The 6,223-nt window shown below is 43.1% G+C and overlaps 1 long non-coding RNA gene across 1 annotated transcript; it reads left to right on the top strand.

Moving 5' to 3' along the window:
• Window positions 1-372: 372 nt before the first annotated feature.
• On the top strand, window positions 373-5,182 carry LOC117795156. The gene is made up of 3 exons (XR_004618995.1): window positions 373-945; window positions 2,668-2,791; window positions 5,065-5,182. It is a non-coding gene; the product is annotated as an uncharacterized LOC117795156 (long non-coding RNA).
• Window positions 5,183-6,223: the final 1,041 nt, after the last annotated feature.

Raw genomic sequence — 6,223 nt, 5'->3', positions numbered from 1 at the left:
TGGATCATTATCTGAACAGAAGGCAGATGCTTAACTACTGAGCCATCCAGGCAACCCATCTTTTTTTTTTTTAAGATTTTATTTTTAAGTCATCTCTACACCCAACCTGGGGCTCAAACTCACAATCCCGAGATAGAGTCCCCTTCTCCACCTACTGAGCCAGCCAGGCGCTCCTGTTTTATTTCTTCTGATTTTTGACCCACAATTTGAAATGGAGCCTCCGTCATTGCCCCCTACAGGCGTAATGTATCACTATATATGCAGAGTCATAGGGTCTGTCGCTAAGGATCCCACACTCTCCTTTGAATCCCTTTGGCAGCTGTCTCCCTCCACTTCCCATAACCACAGCCTCGGCTCAGAGTTGGAGGGTTTTTCCCCTTGCCTGGGACTACCACATGTCTTCGCAGCGCACTGATTCGCGCCTGGGGGGCGTGAATTGATCCGAGCGGAGGGAAGAGGCTCAGTTGTGGGCGGAAGGGCCCGCTTTGCGCAGGGACAGCCACAGCAACGTGGCAGGTGACGCGGAGAGGGCAGGTGGTCGAGGCCGGCACGACTCACGATTACATTTCACAGGGTCCACCGCGCCTCTGGATGACATCTAGCCCCGGCCTACATTTCCTGGAACCTTCTCCTCCTCGAGGCTACCACGGGCCCCCATTCGTGCTTTGGCTAAATCTCTGGTGCCCAGGGTGAGTGAACTCAGGGTCTCCTGAGGCCCCGCAGTTCAGGGCAACTCCAGTCACCCGGCCGAATCTACCGCCCTGCTTGGCGCGGGCCGCGACTTTCGGGGCTTTGGCCTACATTACCTCTGTGCCCAAGCCTACTCTCTGTCCCAGTTCCCTGACTAGGAGCAGGGCTACGGCTTCGCGGCTGCGGTGGTCCGGTGTCCTCCGGGGAGCTTCGCTCATGCAGCTTGAAGCCGGCCGATCCCACCTACGAGAGGCGGTGGGTGAGGGAGCCGGGAGCCCGGGGCGGGGACGTGCGCGCGCATGCAGGGGTGGGGTGGGGCGCTGGCTGGCCGTGTGATTCTTGCCTGATTGTGACTGCAGGATTATGCGTGTGACCGTTTGTGACAACGTGGACTGTGTGTCTCTTGTCTGTGTTATTGACTGTGTATTGGAGGGATTGTCTTCATATTTGTATTGTCCAGCTAGTGAGAGTGTAGTGGTATGGCTGTATGAATGTGATTATAGTGACTGCATGTGACCATTTATGTTATTTATTCTGGTAAGGGTTTGGAGGTGAAGGGCAGTGGAGATGGTATGACCATATCTCCATACTTGGGGTTTGTTTTTGTTTTTTAAGACTTTAATCTCTCTACATCTAACGTGGGGTTCGAACTTAAAACGCCAAAACCAAGAGTCGCATGCTCCACTGACTGAGCCAGCCGGGTGCCCCATTTTTTTTTAAAGATTTTATTTTTATAAATCTCCATAATTGTGTCTCTGGGATATATATTGGTTGAATTATGACAGCGTGATAGTGCTTCTGTGGATCTTTGCGAATGTGGGCACCGTCTGTGTTGCTGTATGTCACCGTTTGTGTTACTGAATGGGTAGAAATTTGGCTGGGAATGGACTGGGAATGAGGAGGAGGGTGTCCTCATTTCAGTGTTTCTAATGATGGGTTTGTGGCTGTGTGGTGGTGCTTCTGCATCTCTGTGAGGGTGACTATCAGTGTGGTTACCCTGTGTAACAATATAAGAGTTTGGCTGTGAGGGGAGTGGGTGTGGGAGGTTTCTGTCTTCATTTCAGTGTTTCTGGGATCTCTATTGTCTGTGCAATGGTACATTGGGGGATTTTGAAGACCGTGAGGGAAGTTGTGATTATTTGACCATAGAAATGTAACTGGCAGGGGATAGGTACAGATTCTTATTTGTGTTACTGGGATTGGTATTAGTGCCAATCCCGTTTTTCTCCCGGGCCTGTCCCCTTGCTTCACAACAGTGCCTCTACACCTTCACGTGAGCAGCACCTGTACAGTTTTCTCTTGGCATCTCCAATCCGTATCCTATTAGGAGCTGACACAGATTGGGCATTATGGGAGTGATGTGCACCCTGAGGCTAACTGTGAATGTTAGAGTTTCTAGAAGTTTGTGGGGTCTCTGCTGCCCCTCTGCCCTCTCACCTTATTGTGACAGGAGAGTTTCATAGAAATCACCCCCAAGGAAGAACATGAGCCCAGAGTAAAATTTTCAGGTGAAGAGTCTCCATGCTCTATACCAGGTCTTAGAATGAAACTTAGAGTTGGAGGTTTCCACCAGTTTAACTCTGGAATAGGAGGAGGAGATCCCCTACATCCTCCGAATTGCCCTACCTTGGACCACCTTGTAGAAGAATTTGGCTCTTCTTTAATCCTGGGAGGGCCTCCTTGCCTAGATTCCCTCTGTGGGTCTGTGACAAGTGGGGAAGGATTGAGGCTGTGATTTTTCTTGGTCACTCTGAGTTACAAGCAGGGGCCCATATTTCATGATTCCTTCCCCTATTTCTGCCCATTTCCAAGAAAGGTGCACAGAGGACAAGGAAAGAAATGATGATCTATAAACTCTAATGTTAGTGGCTCTTTGCTTTTCTGAAGTTGCCTCCTTATTTTTCAGAGCATGAGAGTGTTTGTTTTCCTTCTCCTGAGAATTCTTAATCAAGATCTATTCAGGAATCTTTTCCCTAGGTGTTCCTGTCTGAGTGAATGATGGGAGCTATGACACTGAGCCTGTGCTGTGCAATGTGGTAGCTACTGGCCACAGGCAGCTATTGAGCCCTTGAAATGTAACTGATCAGAATTGAGATGTGCTGTAAGTATAAAATACATTCGGATTTCAAAGACCTAGTAGGAAACAAAGAATGTAAAATATCCTATGAATCATTCTTTTATATTGATTGCATGATGAAATAATATTTGAAAATATTGGATTAAATAAAGTATATTATTAAAATTAATTTTATCTTTTGTTACTTTAAAAAATATGGCTATAAGAAAATTTAACATGTATGGCTTGTATTATGTTTTCATTGGACAGTGATTAGGTGCACCCCAAAAGTCCAGTTCCATCTTATGAGGAAAGAATCTATATTTTCATAATGTCCACCAAAGGGAGTCTAACCTCAAAAGATTTAGAATGATTTGTTTAGAATCAAAAACTATGTAATACCTGGGAATGACCTTTAACTTTGAGTGATTTTACTTCTGGGTATTTATTTCATGGATATACTTAGAGATATGGAGAATTATGTAGTATAAAGACCTAGTCCAGAGTTCACATACAATAATAGATAAATTATGAGTAAATCATTCTGTATCCACATGATGGAATAGCATGGGGCTCGAACTCATGACCCCAAGATAAAGAGTTTCATGTTCCTCCAACTGAGCAACCCAGGTGCCCCTCAATATCCTTTTAAGTGGGAAATAGTATTTAGGAGCCAAAATTCATGAGTTAGAAACCATGAGTTCACACCGATTCCTCTAATTTCATTCTAACACCACAGTATTTATTCTAGTTTTTCCCTTTTCATTATTTGTAATTCCCTTCTCAGACAGTGAGAAACCACAAATCCATACTGATATAAAAAATAAATGAATATATTGAAAATTTGATGAATGGAATATTTACTTATGTACTGTTAAACTTTCTTCCTTAGCTAAGTCTGACGGACTCCACCTTAATTTAATGATCTAAGTGAATATCATCAGTAATGGGACAAGTTGTGTGTCATGTGATACAGTACACTGAGAACATAGTATCACTTCTGTGACCTTCCCACCAAAGATGTGTATTCTGAATCTAATCATGAGGAAGTATCAGGCAATACCAAATTTAGGGTCATTCCACAAAATAACTGGCCCATAATCTTCAAAACTGTCAAATTCATGGAAGTCAGAGAGTACTGAAGAGGTGATTCAGACAGAATGAACTAAGGAGACGTGACATGAAATTGAAGTCATTTTGCCATGAAGGACGTTATTGGGACAATTGGCAAAATTCACATGGTTTGTTTGAGGATAGGCAATAGTGTATTAATATTAATTTCCTGATTTTGATTGTGATGGTTTATATGAGAAAGTTCTTGTTTGTTAGAAACACACTCTAAAGTATTCAGGTATGAGGCATGTCTTTCTACTGTACTTGCAACTATTCTGTAAGCTTGAGTTTGTTTTTTAAAAATTACAGTAGGGGCGCCTGGGTGGCACAGCGGTTAAGCGTCTGCCTTCAGCTCAGGGCGTGATCCCGGCGTTATGGGATCGAGCCCCACATCAGGCTCCTCTGCTATGAGCCTGCTTCTTCCTCTCCCACTCCCCCTGCTTGTGTTCCCTCTCTCGCTGGCTGTCTCTATCTCTGTCGAATAAATAAATAAAATCTTTAAAAATAAAAATAAAAATTACAGTAAAATGAAGGCCCAGCCTTCCTCTTTCCAGTTCTGAAGTTTTCTTGCTAGCCATGTTTTAGTTCTTTGTTCTAATTCTCTTTTCCAAGAAGGAAATGTTATTATAAGATGTTAATGGAAAAATCCTTTTTCTTCTTTAGTCCTTCATGGGAGATGAGGAATTCACTTTTTAATGATTTGTTTATTACCAAGCCTATAGTTTGCTTTGTATTTTATAAACATTGTTTTTTTGTTTTTTTAGAGAGAGAGCACATGCACGATTGGCGGTGAGGTGGGGTGGGGAGAGGGACAGAGGGAGAGGGAGAGGGAGAGAGGGAATCTTAAGCAGACTCCATGTGGAGCCTGATGCAGGACCCAGTCTCATGACTCTGAGATCATGACTTGAACCAAAATCAAGAGCCGGACACTTAGCCGACTGAACCACCCAGGTGACCCTGTTTTTTGTTTATTGAATCTCTACATAGATTTTGTTTACTTCCAGGCATATAAGGATAATGGAAAAGTCCTACTATGCTTAAGCTACATGAATGTACTCTATCTTACTGTGCTGTATTATAACACAAACTTCTAGCACCAGCCTTTCACCCTTTCTTCTCTCTCAGTGTCCGTTTATGGTTCTGATTCTTCCATCTTAAAATATTTCCTTTAATTTCACTAGTACTACATGGATTTGTTTCTCCAGAGATTGGTGATGTTCAGGGGTATGGCTGTAGACTTTTCTCAGGAAGAGTGGGAATGCCTGGACCCTGCTCAGAAGGATTTGTACAGAGATGTGATGTTACAGAACTATAGCAGTCCGATTTCAGTGGGTAAGCATATCCGTCTCCAAATATTTCTGGAATTTCTTCTTATTTGTGCATTTGTGGATTAGCTTTCAGGTGCATAGCAGAATTTCTCTTCTCTTTTCTTTCTTTCTTTTTTTTTTCTTTCTCCTATTTTCTTAAGGTGGTAGTTTATGCTTTGTGGGTTTGAGAATGAGCGGCTCCTTTGGGCAATTTCATCTTATCTTCAGAAAATCTTTCCTCCCACACACCTTTTTTCTAATCCTATCTGGGATTACCACTTTTCCTTCATTTCTAAGCCACTGGATTTGAATTCTGGAATCTCTACAGCTTGGTCAAGTCCCATTTCTTTTTTTCTTTCTTTCTGTCTCTGTGTGTGTGTGTGTGTGTGTGTGTGTGTGTGTGTGTGTGTGTGTGAAGTGAATGCTCCATTTCTAACCAGATGCAATCTCCTTATTCGAACAAGGGAAAGAGCCGTGGATGATTGGAAGTGATAGGACTGTGCCAAAACAAGGGTTGATCAGGTCAGGGAAAGCCCCAGAAACAACCTTGAGATCTTTGATGGGAAGCTCTCCTCAAAGGCCGTGGCCTATGGAGAAAGGCCTGGGACATTAGGAGGAGATAAGATCTTTTCAGCATGTCCCCTTTGTGTTCCCGATGACTATTCTCTCTGCTACCCTTACCTGTTTCTCTCTCATTTCAAAAAGGAAGGTGCCCTTGTTCTTCCCCAAGGACATCCTTTTCCAGTCCTTAAGTTCTTGTTCATTTTGCAAACGCTCTTTTGCATTTATTTATACTTAAGTGTTTTCATCCTCTCAAATATCTACTTTGTGTTTTTATTTCATTTTTCTAAAGATTTTATTTACTTATTTGAGAGAGAGAGAGCATGAGAAGAGGGAGGATCAGAGGGAGAAGCAGACTCCCTGCTGAGCAGGGAGCCTGACATGGGACTTGATCCTCCAGGATCATGACCTGAGCTGAAAGCAGTCGCTTAACCAACTGAGCCACACAGGCTCCCAAATATCTACTTTTTATTTTTATTTATTTATTTATTTATTT

Source organism: Ailuropoda melanoleuca, chromosome 12 (genome assembly GCF_002007445.2).
Source record: "Ailuropoda melanoleuca isolate Jingjing chromosome 12, ASM200744v2, whole genome shotgun sequence".
NCBI classification, from domain to species: domain Eukaryota; kingdom Metazoa; phylum Chordata; class Mammalia; order Carnivora; family Ursidae; genus Ailuropoda; species Ailuropoda melanoleuca.
Note: the sequence above shows the minus strand (reverse complement) of the source record. Positions and strands in the feature narration are given on the sequence as shown.